The sequence below is a fragment of the Mustela lutreola genome, chromosome 18, assembly GCF_030435805.1.
Source record: "Mustela lutreola isolate mMusLut2 chromosome 18, mMusLut2.pri, whole genome shotgun sequence".
NCBI classification, from domain to species: domain Eukaryota; kingdom Metazoa; phylum Chordata; class Mammalia; order Carnivora; family Mustelidae; genus Mustela; species Mustela lutreola.
In genome coordinates, this window is record NC_081307.1 from 32,902,483 (window position 1) to 32,924,252 (window position 21,770).

A 21,770-nucleotide genomic window follows, 5' to 3' on the forward strand; every position below is an offset into this window, starting at 1 on the left:
ACCATTTTAAGTCAAACATAAGACAGTCATTCTTACTATTGTGTATTACATCTTGCTTTTGAAAAAAAAAAATTATATTATTCAACTGGATTACTCTATTAAAAAAAAAATGAGTCCTACTGTCTTCCAGTAATGATGAGTTGTCATCACAGGAGACTATAAAAGAGAAAATCTTCTAGGAGTGTCTAAAATTAAATTTAAAAAAAGTGTGTCAAACTGGCTATATTCAGAGAAAGTGATGTCATCAGGATGGTAACATAGGTCATTTCTTGACTTTGCTCCTACTTATAAGAAAACAACTAACATCTATTCAAGAATAAGACACTGCCTGAGAAAATGTTAGAACACAGGAGTGAGGACGAAGCATGCCCTTGCACCTCAGAGACCAATAAGACAGACTGTATTAGAAGGTTGAAAGAAATACCTGGTATGCCTGGATGGCTCAGTTGGTTGAGAGACGGCCTTCAGCTCAAGTCATGATCCCAGAGTCCCAGGATTGAGTCCTGCATCGGGCTCCCTGTTCAGCAGGGATTCTGCTTCTCCCTATTCTCTCTGCTTTCTCCCTCACCCCTCTCGTGCTCTCTCTCTCTCGCTCACATAAAGAAATGAAACCTTAAAAAAAAAAAAGAAAAAGAAAAAGAAATGGCTACACAGCATCATATGGAGCGATCCCCTCTGAGCCTCCATGACCTCCCAATAGGAAGGGTGAGGGGCAGCCACCATGCCCCTGTGGACCACACTGAGGGCCATAGATCTGATCTTACACCACAGGGACAGCAGGCAATTCTATAGGGCTCCGCCACTGGGAGTCTGGCTTTGACAGAGATGGGAGAGGAGTCTACAACAACCAGCAGATGAATCTTGGCAGACTCAGGACATAACCTGCAGTGCCCAAGTAGTAATCCCAAATAGTGGCTTTGCTCATCTGCAGGTCCAAATTGGGGCCACACTCTGGCCAAGAAACTCAGCGAGGTTCAGAATTGCTTGATTTGGATCCTCAAATAGAGTTTTCCCAGCCAATATAGTATTAGTGGTACATAATTTACAACTCCAGTATAAAAATTTTAAAAAACTAATAATAATAATAATCATAAATATGGGACACCTGGGTGGCTCAGTAGGTTAAGCAGAAAACTCCTGATTTCAGTTCAGGCCATGATCTCAGGGTCATGGGATCAAGCCTCATGTTGGGCTCTGTGCTCAGTATGGAGTCTGATTCTCCCCACTACTCCCCCCTCGCTTTGTCCCTCCCTATCCCCCCAACACACTCTCTCTCAAATAAATCTTTAAAAAATAACCATAAGTACAATAAACCTGCTCTTTACTCAATATTAAAGACATGTAGATTATAACAGTAATTACCTAAAATATGAGGAGGAAGAGAAATAAAAATGAAAACATACAGGTTCTACAGAAGCTAAGTTGTTATCAATTTGAAATAGAGTGTGAATAAGTTTCAGATGTTTTATGTAAATTTCATGCTTACCACAGAGGGAAATTCTGTAATAATCACACAAAAAATATGATAAAATATCAAACCAAAGGACACCAAAACATGCAGATAAGCACGCGCACACACACACACACACACACACACACACAAAGACAGTAGAGTAACAAGAACACGGGATCTATAAAACACAAGAAAATAATTAACAAAATGGCAATAGTAAGTAATTAATTAACAATAATTAAATATAGATTAAATTCTCCAATTAAAAGATGTAAAATGCCCCAAGGGTTTAAAGAAAATAAGATCACCAAATATGCTGCCTAAAACAGACTCACTTTACTTTTAAAGACACATGTAGTCTGGGGAAGAAAGAATGAAAAAAGACATTTCAAATACATAGTAACCCAAACATTTCAGGGGTAGCTGTACATAGATCAGACAATACAGACATTAAACTTTTAATGGTAAAAGGTGACAGAGAAGATCATTATATAATGATAAAAATGTCAATACATAAAAAAGGTCTAACATTATATATAAATATTTATGTGCCCCATATCAGGGCATTTAAATATATAAAGCAAAAATTAACAGAGTTAAAATGAGGAATAAACATTAATAAAATAAGAGTTAAGGACTTTAATACCCACTGTCAATGATGGATAGATCATCCAGACAATCAATAATGAAACTGGATTTGCACAGCATGGTAGACCAAATGGACATAACGATATGTATATAGAATATTGCACCCAAACAACAGCAGAGTACACATTGTTATATGAACATAAAACATTTTCTAGAATAGATCATATATTAGTCACAAAACAACTGTTAGTGAGTTTAAGGAGATTGACATCATATCAAGTGTCTTCTCAGATCACAATGGTATGGAACAATACCAGAAACCTTAATAACAATACCAAATTCCTTAATAACAAGAGGAAAACTAGGAATTCATGAACATGTGGAAATAAAACAACACTCTTCTGAACACTCTTCTAAGAAGGAAGTTAATAGCAATAAGCACCTATATTAAGAAGAAAGAAAGTTTTCAAGTAAGCTATTTAACATTATGCTTTAAATAATGAGCAAAATCAGAACAAATGGAGCCCAAAGTTAGCAGAAGAAAGGAAATAATATAGATAAGAGGAGAAATAATTGAAATAAAGAAGAGAAAAACAATAGAAAAAATTAACCAAACTGAGTTAGTTCTTTGAAACAATAAATAAAATTGGCAAACCATTTGCCTAACTAATCAAGAGAAAAGATCCAAATAAACAAATCTAAACACAAGCAACAAAATATCAATAAATCAATAAATCAATAAGTGGAAGTACATCAAACTAAAAAGCTTCTGCACAGCAAAAGAAATCATAAATGTGAAAGACAACCTATGAAATGGAAAAAAAATTTGCAAACCATATATCTGAGAAAGAGTTAATACACAAAACATATAAAGAACTCATACAACTCAATAACAAAAAAACAACTTAGTTAAACATGGGCAAAGAAACTGAATAAATAAAATTTAATAATTTAATATTAATTTTAATTCAATATTTATAAATTTATAAATATAAATATATATAATATAATATAATAAAATAAATGTATTTATAAATTTATAAATACATTTATTATAAATAATTTAATTTAAAAATTGATAATAAATTTAATAATAAAAAGCTAAATAAATAAAATATTAAAAAAAAGTAAATCCTAAGAGTTCTCATCACAAGAACAAAATTATTTTTTCCTTTATTCTTTTCTCATATCTTTTCTTTTTATTGTATCAATTCAAGAAGATGGATGTTAGCAATCATATTACAATATTTGTCAATCAAACCATCATGCTATAGGTCTTAAACTTGTACAGTGATGTTTGTCAATTATTTCTCAATAAAACTGGAAAAAACAGATTATATTCATAAAAATCATTTTAGATTAAGTATATTATATAGCCTGATTATTCTAAACTACTGCTTATTTATACATTTATATGTATTTATACATTATTTATTATTTCTTTTCAGTGTCATCAGAGTATATTTTACTCTATGTTCTATTTGTTTTATTTTAATTAAAAATAATTTTTAAGTAGACTTCATACCCAACATGAGGCTTGACTTCATGACCCTGAGATCAAGAGTTGGATGTTCTACCAACTGAGCCAGTTAGGCACCACTATGTTTACTTTAAAGAAACATGGATTAAGTACTGACAAAACCTGGGTTAAAAAGAAATGTTCTTTATATAAAGAAAGGAAAGAAAAACATAATTAATTTTTTAAAAAGATTTATTTATTTTAGAGAGTAGAGAGTGTGATCAGGGAGTGGAGTAGAGAGAGAGAGAGTCCCCAAGCAGACTCCCCTCTTGAGTGTGGAGCCCCTCACTGGACGTGATGTGAGGATCCTAAGATCACAACCCAAACTGAAGCCAAGAGTTGCCGCTCAGCCACTCCATATAATTAATTTTTCTAATAAATTCAAAATTTTGAGAATCCTAGTATTGGCTTATTTAGGCAGCATATTTTTCATGTATTTATATAAAGCATTTTTTATATATAGAATGTTTGAATCTACTACACATTTTCACTTGGATCTTGCTAAATATTATGGATATGTGGACAAGTCTTTGTAATTAACATGATTAAAGTTGATTTATATGTATAGAATATATACTTTCCCTTATGGCCCCACATTAAAGAATGCACACTTCCGGAATCTTCCATAAATATTCACAAGCCATTATTGCTTCCAATTTTAGAGGGAGAAAAAATTACTTCCATTCTTTTTATGAAAACATTATTCATCAGGTTGCATTTAGTTATAATGGTACAAAAAGGGTGCCTGGATGACTCAGTCAGGTGTGTCTGCCTTTGGCTTAAGTCATGATTTTAGGGGTCTAGGGATTAAGCCCCACATCAGGCTCCCTGCTCAGTGGGGAGCCTGCTTCTCCCTCTCCCCTTTCTCCTCCCCCTGCTCATGCTCTCTGTCTCTCTGTCAAATAAATAAATAAAATCTTAAAAAAAATACAAAAAAATGCATCTGAGGGAAAAAGAAAACAAGTCTGTCAATTAGATTAAAATGGATACACTACATTTCAAAAAGAATCAAAAAGACACAATTGGGGATGCCTGAGTGGCTCAGTTGGTAGTGCACATGACTTACTCTTAGGGTCATGAGTTGGAGTCCCATGTTGGGTATAGGGTTTATTTAAAAGTAAAATCTTAAAAAAAAAAAAAAAAAAGATATAATTTCCCAGTGGATTGTAGGACAAATCAGTGAAGCATCTTAAAACATGTGCTAAAAGTTAAGTGTTTGCTTATATGAAGCCTGACTTTTATTCACAGCCATCGTTCAGAGGGGTCCTGACCAGTATAAAATTCGCTGTTCATAGGTGAGCACAGATAAACACAATCACCAGAGACTAGTGTTGTATTTTCAAAAAGCTCATTTTTTTCTCTTGCACCTCTGAAAGATTAGAAAGTAATAACTGTATTCATTTTCAGATTCCAAGACATAGATTAAATCATTTTGATGATCTCAAGATGAATACACACACACACACACACACACACACACACACACCAAGCTTTATATGTATAGATAATAATGATATTATATTTCTTAGCAATGAATAGCCTTCTTGATTCCTGTGTTTAAGTTGTAGAGTTAAAAAGATACTGAAAAAAGAGGGAAAGATTGAGAGCCTGGCCATCATCTTTACTGAAGATTTCCATGTGGCTGGTTTGTGCAAAGGGGTCACAATTAGTCACACATTGGCCTCTCCAAACTCCATTTACAATTTTCTCTGGTCTTTAAATTTAACTCTATTTCACTTCTATTCCATCACCTAACAGAAATAGATATGTTTTAGGAAGGTTATAAAAGTCGTCTTTTAGATTTACGTGTCCTGATAAGTGTATCTTAATAAGATCTACCTGAAAATGTAGGATTAAATTAATTATATCTGAAATGTACTTAGTGTCTGACACATATTAAGAAATAAATATTACCTATCATCATCATTACCACCACCATCATATCAAAAGAGTAATTTAGTTAACAAGAGAGAATTATGGACATCTACTTTGCTTCATATTCAAAGTAATGCAGTAGCTTATTAAGCAACAGGATAACCTAAAATTTGATTCCTGAGTGATTTGAGCCCTTGATATTTGGGTCTTCCTCAGAGGAATTATCAGAGGATGTTCTAAAGAATTCTCTGGACTCCAGATACTTTTGTCTTTGCACTTAAGTTGTCAGTATCCCTATTAATCTTTATAGTTAAGATTAATCATCTCACCCATCAAGATAACTTACTACTGCTTACTAGTTCAAAAAACCTTATCTTATTAAAGGAATCAACATGTGTACACCAATGAAATACTTTTTACTCTTAGAACAAAAGTTCTAAAGTAAATAATTCCTGTAAGCCAGGTTGGGGTGGGGGGGAAGCAGAAATGTTTTTCCCAGTAAATCATCAGATGTGATAGTAAAAAAAAAAAAGGATTCCTTTTTCCATCTCTTTTTCCTCCCTTTATCTCTTGTTTCTGTTTTTTGTTCTGTTTTTGTTTTTGTTTTTTAGCTCTCCTTTCTGAGAGAGGAGACACAATTATGTGTTGCTACTTTATACCTTCAAGTCTTCAACTGATCTCTGAATATATTATCACCCAACTGGCTTCATTACTAAATTTTCAATATGTCATTTTATATAACATGGGCCAGTGTTCCAATGTGATAGGGAATAGGATAAGCCCAATAAAGAGGTTTTTTTAAAAAATGTAATTATCATATAAATATGAACATTCTTAAGATTCTGATAGAGAAATGAAGATAGTATTAAGTATGCCACAAAAATTGGTCAAATCCAGGACTGTCTCAGACAAATCTGGATTTAAATACATGGACCTCAACTCATCATATTAAATATATGTTTGAACAGTGAATTATTTACATAAAATCACTAATTATTTGCCATTTTAAGGTTTTCATGATTTGTATAAGACATTAAGCAATCCCAAGTATGCTCAGACTGACAGTTAAATAGGAAAGAGAAATCCACATCCCAAATAACCATTGTTTCAAATGAGAAAATATATATTACTCCAGATGTAATCAACCTTCATGATGTGTCTGTTTTGCATCCGAAGATCCTTCCTTGCTTTTATTTCTACGCAACGAAAGATTGTCAGATAAGCACACCGAACGTGTTTTTTCTTTTTATGTCTGTGTCTCTTCCTCACTTTGGATATGGTTATTTTACATGTAGTACACAAGGCCAACAGAAATTTTATTTGATGACAGACACCTCATTTTTATAGAATTAATCTCCTACATTATGCCCCCCCATAATTCTTAACATTTATTATACCTAATATCATAGGTTCTGTATATGCTATCAGCAAGAAGAGATAAGAAATGTATGCCATAATGCCCTATAGAATGTTAGACAATTAAAGCCCTTTTATTCTATCTTATTTTATAGAACCAAATGATGACTACAACCCAATGTGATAAAATGAACATATACTGTTACCTCTGCTTTCGCGTTTTAGAATTCTCTAACTACTGGAATAAGAAGGCAGAAACCCACATTTGGCAGTTTAATTGTTGTTTAATTGTTGTTTAATTGTTGTTTATCAGATCTAAGGTTGTATTAGCTTGTTCAATTAAAGAGCACATGCCAGATAATTTCTCTGAATTTGAAACTGCCAATTGATAGGCTATGCTTCTATCTTCTTCTCCAAACCATCTGACTTCTTTTAAGGGTAAACAGAGAATCACATTTTATGTCTTTGATGGTGAAACTAATTTCTGTGATTCCCCAGGTGAAGTAGTATTGCCTTTGTTTTATTATTTTAGGAGAAAAATACTTCAAATTAGTCCCTCATGTTCAAATAATCATACAAGAATTAGAGCTGACATGAGAATTCTGTCAAGTGCTATTATAAATATGTTTAAAAAAATAAAATAATTTTAGGTGAGATTAAAACACTTGCTAAGTAAAATATTTATCACTTGACAAAGTAAGCTCCACTCTGAGCAGTGAACCACAGAGGTGTTCGGTTTGCCCAGATGTCACGATTCGGCTCAGAGCCAGGTTCAAACAGTTTCTATAAAGTTAACATCTAGGTATTTTTTGTTTCTTTGTACATATTTATTCTGAAAAAAAAATTAGCAGCAATTACATTTGAGGAATTCTAGTAACAAGATTTAGGGAATATAGCTGTGATGTTTTATGAAATGCTTTTTCTCATTTTGATATCATGGGAATCCAGAAATTCCAATTGTACTCAGAAAGTCCATTTAATTGAAGTGACTCCCAACAGAGAACATTAATTTACAACCACTTTTTAAAGACCATGATGGTCTCTCTTTAGTGGTTTTCGTAATGATTTGTTGAGTGAAGTCAACTCTGAGACCATTCAGAGGACGTTGTTTGGGGGAACTGAGTCTCTTACGTCTGATGAATCCACTGAAAATTTTTATTTCTTTATGTTCTTAAAGTCTATTCCCTCCATTGTAACCAGGAGCTATTGGTATCTCAAATTTGGTTTTCATGGCCCACTACTAAATTCAAATGTTTCAACCAAACAACAAGAGTGACTATAGATACTCCTATGTCTGTTTGATCTAGCACAGTGGGTGCAGAATATCTACACTTTTTAAAAAAGATTTTATTTATTTATTTGACACAGAGAAATAGTGAGAGCAGGAATACAAATGGGGGAATGGGAGAGGGAGAAGCAGACTTCCCAGGGAGCAGGGAGCCCTGTGAGGGGCTCGATGCCAGGACTCTGGGATCATGACCTGAGCTGAAGGCCGACACCTGAACAACCCAGGCAGTCCTGCCAAATGCACTCCTATTCATAAATTCAAATCAGGCTAAAATTTTGCCCCACCCTAATTTAATACAGCTTTCAGAAATTATGCACAGATTTTGATGATATTATCATGATTTTATCCTAACTAATAGAATTTATAACTAATTTATGTTTTTACATGTAAGTATTCTGCTCCTAGGTTTGACTTTGTAATTGATCCACAGAGCATAATCTAATCTAGTTCTGGAGAAAAGAGAGAATACGAGTTTGATGCTTGAACGTTTCTTTCTCCTTGCAAATTCATCTTGTAGGAGAGGTTGCTAGAGGATATTCAGAAAGTAAAGGAAGAAGTGATTCTGCCAGCTAGGGAGACTCTTCATTATAAGATAACTTTCATGATGGAGTAATGTTGTTTTCTTCAGTGCCTACTGTAAGGTGTAACACAAACTCTAAAAAAAAATTTGTTGAATGAATGGATGAATGAATCTAAACTTTCAGATGTGTGCCCTTCAACACACTCCTATTCAATCACTTTCCAAATGTGACATAGAAAACTAAGAGAATATGAATTCAAATAAGACAGCAGAGGATGCAAAATTTGAATTTTTGGTCTTAGCTTAGCTTAGCTTTATGCCTAAAATAGGTAAGACATTCTTTTAGCATGATCATGGAATGTTTCTGGAATGCAGTCCAATCAGAATTTGGAAATGCGAAGTTTATATCCTTTTTATTTAAGCAAATTATTTGAAAGGATCATCTTTCCTCTATAGTCTTCGAAATAATTAAATAGAAATAACGTTTTCCCCGTGTTTTTAAGTCATTTATCCACTCAATACAAAATAATTATTGAGCATCCATTCTCTTCCAGGCACTGTCCTAGGCTAGAGGGATACAGCAGTGAGTAAAAGATATATCTCTGTGCTATGGAGCTAGTATTTTAATAAAATGAAACAAGTAATAAACAAATTGAGTGAATGTATGACATGTCCATTGATGATGTATGCTATGGAAAGAAAGAAAATCGATTAAATGGGATAAGAGTGCTTCCAAGGAGCATGAGTTACTACAGAGTCCATTTTCCAGGTGATAGTGGTGGAAGATTTGATGAATTGCTTGATCACTGTGCTCTTTCAACTACGATAGGCCATCCCTTAAGATCCCTAGTGACTGGATCTTACTACTTTCAATCTCCAGTCCAGATTCCTTCCCTCAGATTTGCTCAGATATTCTACTTTTTTTTGGCCTATAATTACTTTATACACCCATTGCTCTATCATTCATGTTTTGTTGTGGAATAGAAATGTAAAAAATATTGTCAAATTCAAGAAAAATAAAAGTATTAGAAAGTATTTGGTAGATCAATGAAAGCCCAACATTATTAGAAAAATGAGAATATGGTTACCCAATTGGGGATCATACCCAAAATAATAACACAAAATGAGTCTATTGTCACATCTCACAGCAACGGTACACTGCAGTTTCTGCCAAAATTTCACAGTGGTGGGATGCTAGATACTGCTACCAAAACTTACTACTGCTACCTCTAAAAATATCGTCACTACCACAACCCTTGCAAAAACTGAAATCTTTGGATTCTGTTCCCGTGAGTGGGATGTGTTTATCTCATTTATTCACATTATGACACGACTGTGACCTAGCTTCAAGGAAGCTAAAAATTGCTGCCTTTCTTAGTCAGGGTTTGGTCAGAGGATAGACTCAACTAAGATACTTCATTCTGAAGATTATAAATACAGAGGATGAGAAGCTTACCAAATAGTTTGAAGTGGAGAAGGCACGCCGTGTAAGAAGTGCTCTAGAACTGCAGGACCTGTAGGAAGCCATGTGAATGGTCTCAGCTGCCTGATGCAATGAAAGGGCTCATTCATAAGGAAGACCCATGAAGCTTGTGTAAAAATATCTCACTGGCTGTCTGCCATAGGTCATACAAGGTTTCTTTGTATATTCGAACCACTCTTCTCAGATGTAACTGATGTGTAAAAAGCTACAACTCTTTAATATGTACAAATGATGAGTTTGGACGTATGGAACCACTTGTGACACCATTAGTACAATCAAGATAGTAGATACATTTGAAACCTCCCATAGTTTCCTGTGTCTCATAGTGGGTTTTCTTTATTTTTTGGGAGGGATATGAGGGTTGGTGGTCTATTTTTTGTGGTAAGAATGCTTGTTGTGATATTTACCTTCTTAACAAACTTTAAGGTGCACAATACCATACTGTTAGCTACAGACACCATGTTGTACGGCACATCTCTAGCACTTGATCATCTAGCGTAACTGAAACTCTAAGCCTCAGACCCAGTTTAATACTGGGTTGGAAGTCCACACACTTTCTTATCACTGTACAGGAGTAGCAGATTCGCCTCTCATTTGGGTTTGTAAATTTCAAAGAAGTGATTTTTATTGGTAAAATCTAACTGATTGCCGTGGCTGTAAACAATGTTAGAGACTACTGTTCTAAAGTTTCCAGACATTTTGATGACGAAAGAACAGAAAACGCTGTGACTGGAACACAGTTGGCAAGAGGCAGTCCAGGAGAGTCACATAATCAGTCTCTTTGAGAGCACATTTACTCTCTATATGTCATTTATTTTTTTAAAGATTTTATTTATTTATTTGACAGAGAGAAATCACAAGTAGATGGAGAGGCAGGCAGAGAGAGAGAGAGAGGGAAGCAGGCTCCCCGCTGAGCAGAGAGCCCGATGTGGGACTCGATCCCAGGACCCCGAGATCATGACCTGAGCCGAAGGCAGCGGCTTAACCCACTGAGCCACCCGGGTGCCCCTCTTCTATATGTCATTTTTAACTTAAAAAAAAAAAAAAAGTGATTATGTAGGGGCACCTGGGTAGCTCAGTTGTTAAGCAACTGCTCAGCGGGAAGCCTGCTCTCCCTCCCTGACTCCCCCTGCTTGTGTTCCTGCTCTCATTCTGTCTCTCTTTGTCAAATAAGTAAGTAAAATCTTTAAAAAAGTAATTATGTAATCACTGTTATAAAGAAGAGCATAAAGAGGAACTCTAAAAATCTAGGGAATTAAGATTAAAATCAAATATGAAAAGTAAACTGATGGATCTCAGGAAAGAGTAAAAGAAGGAAAAAAATGATAGACTCTAGGTGAACATGAAAGCAGCATAAAAACATGTAGCACTATTAACATGACAAGAAACATAAGAGGCACAATGAAGAGCAGTGAGTGAAAGGAAGCAAAAAAATAAAGTGTTAGAAAAATTCTGAATGAAATCGTAGAAATAGAAGGCAGAAAAGGAGATCCAGTATCTGCCTTGGTATCCTTGAGGAAAGAATTAAGACAATAGATTAAAAAAATAGAACATTGAATACAGCAAAAATTCTAAAAAATAAAAAATAATATTTACACATGCAAATTAAAGGAACATATCTTTTCTAACAAGATAAAGATTTGGCATAGAATGATCAACACAGAGATATAGCTGGTTAAAGGTAGTAAAATTTTCTAATATAAATAATTCTTGAAACAGAGAAGCAAATATTTACAGTAATCTATACTGAGAAATGTTGGTCTTATATCCTACTTCTCCATTGCTACATCTAATGGCAGAAAATAGTACAACAGTGAGATATTACTTTAAGAAGCTCTAGTAAACAAACTATTGTAGTAAAATACAAACTGTTTGGAGTAAACATACTATTGTTCAAGAAAAACCAGTAGTGCAAAATGTGTTTGATTATATAAAAATTACTTCTCCTAAGTGCTTCTTTTAGAAAGTAAATACTAATACTGATATTAAAACAAGCCGGAAATTGAGGCGCCTGCTTGGCTCACTCTGTTAAGCAACTGGCTTGCTCAAGTCATGATCTCAAGGTCCTGGGATCAAACCCCTTCCTTGGGCTCCCCATTTAACAGGGAGTCTACTTCTCCCTCTCCCTCTGCCTCCTACCCCCCCACCCCACATCATGCTCTCTCTCTCTTTCTCAAATAAATAAATAAATAAAATCTTTTTAAAAAGCAAGAAACTAATGAAGTGATTTTGCCAAAAAGCTTAGAGGTGACCATTGAGTCTGTTTCCATATTGCAAACAAGCGTTTTAACAGTATAAAATCTGCATAGGCAGAAATAATGTAAAGTCTATGAATAAAGAAAATATATGCAGAAAATCATGAAACAATGATGAAAAACATTTGTGAAAATCTAAATACATGAAAACACAATTCCTGGGGCGCCTGGATGGCTCAGTGGGTTAAGCCTCTGCCTTCGGCTCAGGTCATGATCTCAGAGTTCTGGGATGGAGTCCTGCATCCATCCGGCTCTCTGCTCAGTGGGGGATCTGCTTCCCCCTCTCTCTCTGCCTGCCTCTCTGCCTACTTGTGATCTCTCTCTTTGTCAAATAAATAAAATCTTTATTAAAAACAGAAAAGGAAAACATAATTCCTGTATGTGGACTGGAAGCCTCCATGTTACTAAATGTTAATTTTTCCCAACTTTATGTACAGAATTGGTATAATAATAATAATAAAAAATCTCAGCAAGTAATTCCGTGGATATAAAAAAAACTGATTCTAAATTTTACCAGGAACATAAAAAAACAAAACAAAAAACAAGACAAAAAAAACTAGAATATCAACACAATTTTGAAGAAAAAGAGGAGCATTCACATCACCTGATTTCAAGCCTTACTTTGCACCAATGTGGCATTTGCAAAAGGAAATATAGACAGATTATGTATAAGTGTGTGTGTGTGTGTGTGTGTGTGTGTGTATCCCAGAAACAGATCTACAAAAAATACAGTCAACTGCTATTTGATAAAGAAGCAATTAAAAAAAAAAAAAGAAAGAAAGAAATTAAGGAAACAATTTCATTTATCATTTAAATTATTATCTTACAGAAATCAGTAGTTTTCTCATATAAAAGCCTCAGATAGAAATATCTATCAAAATAAAGACCCACTAGCAGTTATCAAAACTATTCACATCTCTAGGTATAAGCAACATGAAATGAACTTGATCTATGTGAAAAAAATATTTCAAATATTATTCAAAGACCAAAGATGGCATAAACAAATACAATATATATCTTGTTCTGCATAGAAGTACTCAAAATAATAAAAATGCCGTTTATCCATAAATATAAAATTTCAATAAAAATGAAAATGGTGTTTTGTGGGAAGGAGCTAAAATAGCAGATCTGGATTTAAAGGTCATGAGAAAAAAATTGGGATGATCAGCCAAGAACTTTCTAAAAAATAGATTAATAGTGATGGGGCAGAGGGGTTAACCCTGCCAGATATTAAAGCATAATGTAAAGATGCATGGATCAAAGTCAAAACTCTGGAAATCGCCTCTGCACAATTCCAGGATTAGGCATGTACATTTAAAATCAGTGGGAGAAGAGACGGATGATTTCATAAATTATGGTGAGGAGACCGGACTGTCAGATGGGAAGAGAAGTTGTTATTTTTTAAACAGGGATGATTTTCAGCTTTTTTTTTTCTTTTAGAAAATATTCACCATGTATAATTGATAAAGGTAAAACTTATATAGGTTATGCTTATAAACATTTTAATTTATATATAACATATCATTGCAAGAATTTTTAAATTTGTATATGTTAAAAAGACTATATTGCGTTATATTTGGCCTAGAAACTAGACATAATTTTAAAGTTTAGACAGAAATGTAATACTATATTGCAGGATCAGAAACTGAGCAGACTTCTTGCATGATCTGATGTTTGAATAGTTTTTGCATTTTCCAGTCTATAAATTCATCAGTAAAGTTGCTTGTATAATCTCCATTTTAGTTACAAATGATGCAGTGAGAGGAGGGTATATGACTTCAATTTGTGAGACGTTTTTCAGCAATGCAGTTTGATGGGGAGAATTTATTAGCAATAAATAGTCCTATTGAATGTTAGTCACTACATTTTCTCACCCTAATACTGATTTTTAAAGTTTTCGAAACATTTAATGTTGCTACATAAACATATTGATCACACAAATAGGTGTTATATATCTCTAAATCTTAAAATAATCTATAGAATAATTAAAATACTGGTTTTCCTCATTAACTTCTACTTTGACATAATGTAACTTATTTCTGGTTTGCCTATATGTCAATTTTGGGCAGAATTAAATAATATACAATACAAATAAAAACAAATTACAATAGTCTACTAGTTAAAACTACCACGACAAAATTGAGACATTTATGTGAAAATTGAAGGGAAAAAAATGTGTTTCACACATTGAGTGAATTCAGTTAAGTGCTTATAAAAAAAATAGAAATCAATGGTCTTCTAATATAGAAGCAAACACCAATTAGCTGGTAAGACCTAGGTATATCAAGTAGTTGAATCCTAAGCAACTGATCTGATCCTAACTAATCTTTACATGAGCTTACTCAGTATGTGTTCAGAAATTCTTAAATGTTTCATTTTTAAATTTTAAATTTCTTAAGGATTTCATTTTTTAAAGATTTGCAAATTATCATATTGCTAAGGAAATAGAAATTTTGATACCTAGGCTGCTATTACCTTAACAAAAGAGCCCCTTTTAACATCTTTCTGTTTTTTTTTTAAGATCTATCTATTCACTTGAGAGAGAGAGAGAGAGCACAAGTGGGAGGAGAGGCAGAGGGAGAAACTCTTCAGGCAGGCTCCCCAGTGACCATGGAGCCCAGTGCGGGGCTCACAGACCATGAGATCATCACCTGAGCAGAAACCAAGAGTCAGACATTTGACCAGCTGAGCCTCCCAGGTGCCCCCCCAGGGGGGAACTAAGAAAAGCACTAAGATGCTTTTCGCATCTTAACGAAAGGGTTCACAAGCCAAAAGTTGGCACATGCTACGTTAGACTGAACTGCCACAAGCGTTATTCAGTTGTGCTCCTAGAGCTTAGCCTAGAGCATTGAATAAATGTATGAGGGATACATGAATGATAGAAGGAGGGAATAAAGAAATGAAGCTTCACCAGTATGACTTGACACACAATAATGAATTACAAATTAAACAACGTAAAAGACAGTAACATCTCCCAAATAGAATTTTATTATCAATTACAATTTAAAATACTAATGTGTTCCTAATGATTTTCTTTATAGGTCCTAAGTTTGCAGCAAATAATGCCCTAAGCTTTGAAAAAAGTTGCTGAGTGACTTAAGCTTATGTGTAACAGCAACAGAGCCAGGACCCAGATTTTCACAATTCATGTTTAATATCCTTTAATGCTTTTAAGAATAATGACTAAGTATTTTGAAGAGAAATTAATTTTATACAGAACTCATATTATTTCATAAAGTTTCAGTTTGTATCTGTGTTTCATTGTCCTCATTATCTATTCTTTTTTACTTCTTTTTGTTTTACCATTTAAAAAAGCAATTAAAGTTAAAATGCAGACCAACAAGTAACACATTTTTGCAAACATTGATTCATAATATTGATTATGTTTCAAGGTCTTCATATATTAAGGAATTAAAAAGTAGAAAAGGAGTTTTTTTTTCTCTTTATCCCCAGTTATCTTGCATGATGGATATAGTGCCATACTTTATTGATTAAGGAAGGCTATAACAAGAATTCATATTACATTTTCTATTTTAAATAGTCAACCTGAAATTATTTGTTTTATGTCTTTGTTATTTACCGAGCACTGTTCATGTTCAGAGACTGGTTATGTTATCAGAGGCTAGTCTGATACATAATGCAAAGGCTGGTCCAAAGGGAAAGAAGTTGGATATAGACACTTGTGCTAGAAAGCAAATTTTCTGAAATACCGTAAATTAGTGAGCGGGTAGTTTTGAATGGGATTCTGTTTTTTTTTTTTTTTTCATATTTTAAAAAATATTTTATTTATTTATTTATTTTTTGACAGAGAGAGAAACAGCAAGGGAGGGAACACAAGTAGGGGGGTAGTGGGAGAGCGAGAAGCAGGCTTCCCTTTGAGCAGGGAGCTAGATGCCGCGCTGGATCTCAGGACTCTGGGATCATGAGCTGAGCTAAGGCAGATGCTTAACGACTGAGCTACCAGGTGCCCCTTTTAAAAATATTTTATTTCTTGAGATAGAGAGAGAGAGAGATAGGAGGGGCAGAAGCAGAGGGAGATAGAGAGTCTCAAGCAGACTCTGTGCTGAGTGTGAAGCCAGATGTGGGGCTCAGTCTCACGACCCTGAGCTCATGACCTGAGAGGATACTGAGAGTCAGAAGATTAACTGTCGGAGCCCGGCAGATGCCCCAGGATTCTGTATCTTTTTATTGAGATCTTCTTAATACACGTGGCATGATCTTTATAATAACAATTATAGCTGAAAGAAATTTCCAGAACTTTAGCATGAAAGAGACAATATCATGACAATTGAAGGAAACGTAGTGCTATACAACAACTTCCAGACTGTTCATAGAATCCCTTCCCTTTTTTTTCTTATAATTAGAAAACTACATATTGTATCTAATAGAATTATAAGTCTAAAATCAATGGAAATACATTGCTATGATTAAGCTAACTGCAATAGTAATTTCAGCTTTGTAAGCCTTATTAGTGACCCTTAATTTTTCATGCATGTATTACTTTAACACATATTAAATTGTACAAATATATCAGTGTTATGAAAACAGCTTTTCATGTAAGATTAGACTATGACCCATGAAGAAAGCCATCATAATTAAAAGTTAAAATTGCACTAATTTCTCTTTAATCATTATATAATGTTTCTCTTCTTCAATACTGCATGAACTAACTGTTTATTTCATAAAAATAATTATACTCACATATGGTTCTCATAATAAAAGTTATTATTTATCTTTTTAAAAAAATGGTACCAGCCAGGTATTATCTGGGGAATTCATACTCCTTTATGTTTAAGTAGGATTGAGTCAAAACTTCAAATCCCATGGCAAATGGACGTCCACATCCATCATCAAATTTTCTGCAGATACTCAAGGATATTTGTTCTCTTGCTTGCCTTTGCCATTGGATTATTTTCGTATAAATGTTATCTCTATTATATGTATATACAGACACACACACACACACACACATACACACATACATATACTTCAGAACTTCTAGAATTGCTTCCTGGTGCCGGTGGCCTTCCAGACTTTGAACTCATTGAATCATACAGTCTTATTTAAGGACTGGCTCTCTGTCCCACTGTGACAATATCCCCAATCTGGACAATCCTGAGTAGGGTGACAGGTTCACAGACATGTTCTTGTGGTGTTTCTCGCAGGGCTGTACTTTTGGATGTGGTGGTGGTAGTCTTGGTGGATAACAGTGGTCCTCTGCATTGTCATCATCTGGGTCACCACACTAAACCTAATCCATACTCGGAGGGAGACATCACCAGGAAAGGGGCATTTCTTGTCAATATCCATGCCTTCGGTGGCCTCCTTGAGCATCTTGAAGTACAGACCGATGTTTTTGTAGTATCACAGGAACTCCTCCTTGCCATTTCCTATAGCAGGACACTCTTCTTATTTTGAAAGATGGTTGGGTGTTTTTGGTGGGCCTACTCAGTCTGAATGTTGGTCATCTTTCTGGCCACCTAAAGGAAGGATGTCTTTTATATTGTTGATGTAAGCCGTAATTCAGCTTTTTCATTAACCTCCTCATGCACTATGGCCTTTTGCATATTTATCCATTTAGTAACTATTAAAGAGGGAAGAAGTTTTTCAATATGTGAATAGTTGCCCACAAGATATCAAAAAGGTGAACAACTCATATCTAGAATATGTAAGAAACTTCCAAATCAATAAGAATAATTATTCCTAATTAGATAATTACATATTTTAAAAGGTGTTTTCACTCTATAGCTATGGGAATAGCAAAACACAGGGGCACTGGGTGGCTCAGTCGTTTGAGCATCTGACTCTTGATTTTTGTTCATGTCATGATTTCAGGGTCCTGGGATCCAGGCCCCCATCTGGCTCCATGCACAGCAGGGAGTCTGCTTGAGGACTTCAATCCCCTCTCCCCCCCCTTCCCTGTTTATTTCTCTCTCTCTCCCTTTCAAATAAATAAATAAATACTAAAAAACAAAAAAAACAAAAAAAAAAAAAGGAGAAGAAGAAGAGCAAAACACAGACATCTGGGTAATGCCAAATACTGTTAAGGATTTAGTGATTCAGGAGCATATGCTTGATAAAACAGTAACCGATAAAGCAAATTTGCAGAGGAAACTGCCCTAATAAAGTTGCCGGCCACCAGTAAGACAGAAAAATCAGTTGAATCAGAGAGAGACAGAGACGGAGCTAGAGAAGTGAAAGGTGAAAGAGAAACTAGGTTTCTTATGCTTAGAAAATAACATGGCCACTGGAGAAGCAATTTATTGCAACCCTCCTACCCATATGGTTCCTCCTCTCCCCAGTCTTTTATCTTTTGTCTCTTTGTGTATTGTCTGTTGCACTACACCTCATTGCAGTTTCTCAAAATTTCCTGCTAGGAATAGCGTTATCAATTCTCTTCCCTTTTTTTTTCTTTTTAATTTTTTAATAGCCCCTTGGCTTGTACTTTTGGTCTTTCTCCTTCTGACAGAGTTTATCTGGTACTTTACCAAAGGAAAGTAAGTTCCTTCTTAAAAAATCTCTCAGGTGTCATGTAAATAGAAATTTTACTATTTTGAGGGTTATTTCATGAAAAACATTCTTCCACTCATTACTGGAAAGTTTTCTAAGGAATTAAGGATAGTTATTGTAATTAATATAAAGAAGCTCTCTATAACACAAAGTACCAAAGTACTGATTTAAAGTTTAGGAGCATTCTGTAGAATTAAATATTTGTTTCATTTTTAAACAATTATAAATATATATAATCTATTAAGGAATTGCTTTTACAGGACAGGTTGGAATAGAAATATTCATTCTATTATATCCTATGAGTATATTTGGGAAACAAATGAAGGATTTTATGTGTGACTCTGCACTAAACATAATTCAATCAAAAGATGCTAGGGTTCCTTCATAGGTCATTGTCCATTTCCTCCTTTACACTTAATATAAAGAACTACAAAAAGCCACTTAAATTCTAAATTGGAAGGCCTTCTTCCCTCCTAGACAGGAAAGAAAAGTTAATTAAAATGTACATTCTAGGGGCTGCCTGGGTGGCTCAGTGGGTTAAGCCTCTGCCTTCAGCTCAGGTCATGATCTCAGGGTTCTGGGATGGAGTCCCACATCAGGCTCTCTGCTGGGCGGGGAGCCTGCTTCCTCCTCCCTCTCTCTCTCTCTCTCTCCCTCTCTGCCTACTTGTGATCTCTCTCTGTCAAATAAATAAAATCTTAAAAAAAAATAATTGCTTAAAATATACAGACCTGGGGATAAAAATATATGTTTATAAAAAATATATGTTTATAAAAAATAAAAAATAAAAAAAATAAAAAAAAATAAAAAAAAATATACATTCCATTGGTATAATGATTATAGGACTGCAAAGGTTAAATCACTCAGATTTACCCAGCCTGGTATCTAGCATTGATCAAGATTCTCAGGAAAGCAATAGAGCTTTTCAAAACTCACCAAGATTTTGAGTCAGGCTTAAAATAATATCATATCTTTCTTTTAGATCAGAGCTACTCCAAATTCAAGGTGCATTTCAACCTTTTGTCAGAGTGGAGATTCTCACTGGATATCCGATTACTCTAGCATCATTTATTATCCCTTTTCCATAGAATTTTTCTTGAACTTTTGGAGATGATCAGTGTGCCATAATTCTGTGAGCTCTTGATGAATTCTTTGTTTAGTTCCACTGACCTATACGTCCATTCTTCATATAATACCATACAGTCTTAATTACTGTAGCCATATAATAAATAGTGAATTCGGAGTGATTCCTCCTAATCCTACTTTTTTTTTTTCCAAAAAGATTTTTAGCAACTCTAGTTCCTTCATCATTTCTTATGTATTATTAAATCATATGGTCTATATCTTGCTGGGATGTTAATAAAAACCTGAATTAAAGGATGGCTCAGTTGGTTAAGGATTCAGCTCTTGATTTTGGCTCTGGTCATGATCTCATGGGTTGGGGGACTGAGTCCCATTTTGTGAATCCATGTTCAGAGAGCTGTCTACTTGAAGATTCTCTCCCTCTGTCTTTCCCCCCACTTACACACATATTCTCTCTCTCTCAAATAAGCAAATCTTTAAAAAATAAAAAAAAATCTGAATTAAATCTTGATTAATTAGGGGATATTTGACAGCTTAACTAGGCTGAAGCTTCTGATAAATGAACACGTGTGATTTTCCATTTATTTCTCTATCTTAGCAGCATTTTATATATAAGACTTGTGCACATTTTGTGAAATGTACAGCCAAGTAATCCTAGCTTAAACAATTGTAAGTGATACTATACTTCCAGTTTCATTTTCGACATACTCACTGTGAGTATATAGAAATATATATACTGATCTTATATCCTGTGAACTTTCCTTTTTTTTTGTACTGCTTTCATTAGCTTTTTGTTACTGTAATACCAACTTCATAGAATAAGTTGAGTGAGGTTTTCTCCGTTTCATTTTTTCTAGAAGAAAATATGTAGGACTTTTTAAAATATTTTATTTATTTATTTGAGAGAGAGAGAAGAGAAGATGTGTTGGGGATAGACACAGATAGAGAAGCAGACTCCCTGCTTAGCAGGGAGCCCAATGCAGGGCTCAGTTCCAGACCTGAAGATCATACTTAGAGATGTTTAATAGACTGAGTCACCCAAGCACACTGAGAATCCATAGGATTAAGGTTCATTTTATTTAATGCATTTGATAGAATTCTTCAATAAAAACATCAAGACTTGACAATTTATTTTTTTTAAGAAATATCAAAATATGAGTTGTTTCTTTAATAGTTATAGCTTATTCAAATTATTTATTTTATATTTAATGTTATGTTGAAATAGTTTGAACTTTTTGAGTAGTCTCTTTCATTGAAGTTGTGAAATTTATATGTGTAGCATTGATTTTAGCCTTCCCTTATTATCCTTCTGATGTCTTCAGGTTCTGTAATGATATCCTCTTTTTTTTTTTTTTTAAAGATTTTACTTATTTATTCGACAGAGAGAGAGAGAGAGATCACAAGCAGGCAGAGAGGCAGGCAGAGAGAGAGGAAGGGAGGCAGGATCCCTGCTGAGCAGAGAGCCTGATGCAGGTCTCCATCCGGGAGCTTGGGATCATGCCCTGAGCCGAAGGCAGAGGCTTTAACCCACTGAGCTGCCCAGGCGCCCCCCTATTTTGTTTTTAATATTAATAGTGTGTCTGCTCTTTTTTCCCTCTTATATCTTTCTTTAATTTTGGCAGTTTTATCAGTTTTTTTAAAAAACTAACCTTTTTTTTTTGTTGTTCTTAGTTTTCTTTTTCAATTTCAGCACAATTCCCACGCTTATTTTGATTACTTCTTTCCTTCTGCTTCACTTTGACTAATTTTTTTTTTTTTTTTTTTTACTTATTCGAGACCCTTACTCTTTGCTAATGTAAGCATTTGAGGCTATAGGTTTCCAATTTTATACTTCTTTGGG

At 34.3% G+C, this 21,770-nt stretch overlaps 1 long non-coding RNA gene and 1 pseudogene across 3 annotated transcripts in view; one reads left to right on the forward strand and one right to left on the reverse strand.

Moving 5' to 3' along the window:
- Positions 1 to 21,770, forward strand: part of LOC131820559 (uncharacterized) — a 97,672-nt gene that overhangs the window by 9,961 nt on the left and 65,941 nt on the right. The gene's annotated exons all lie outside the window — the stretch shown is intronic.
- LOC131820558 (small ribosomal subunit protein uS17-like) lies at positions 17,327 to 17,805 on the reverse strand (annotated as a pseudogene).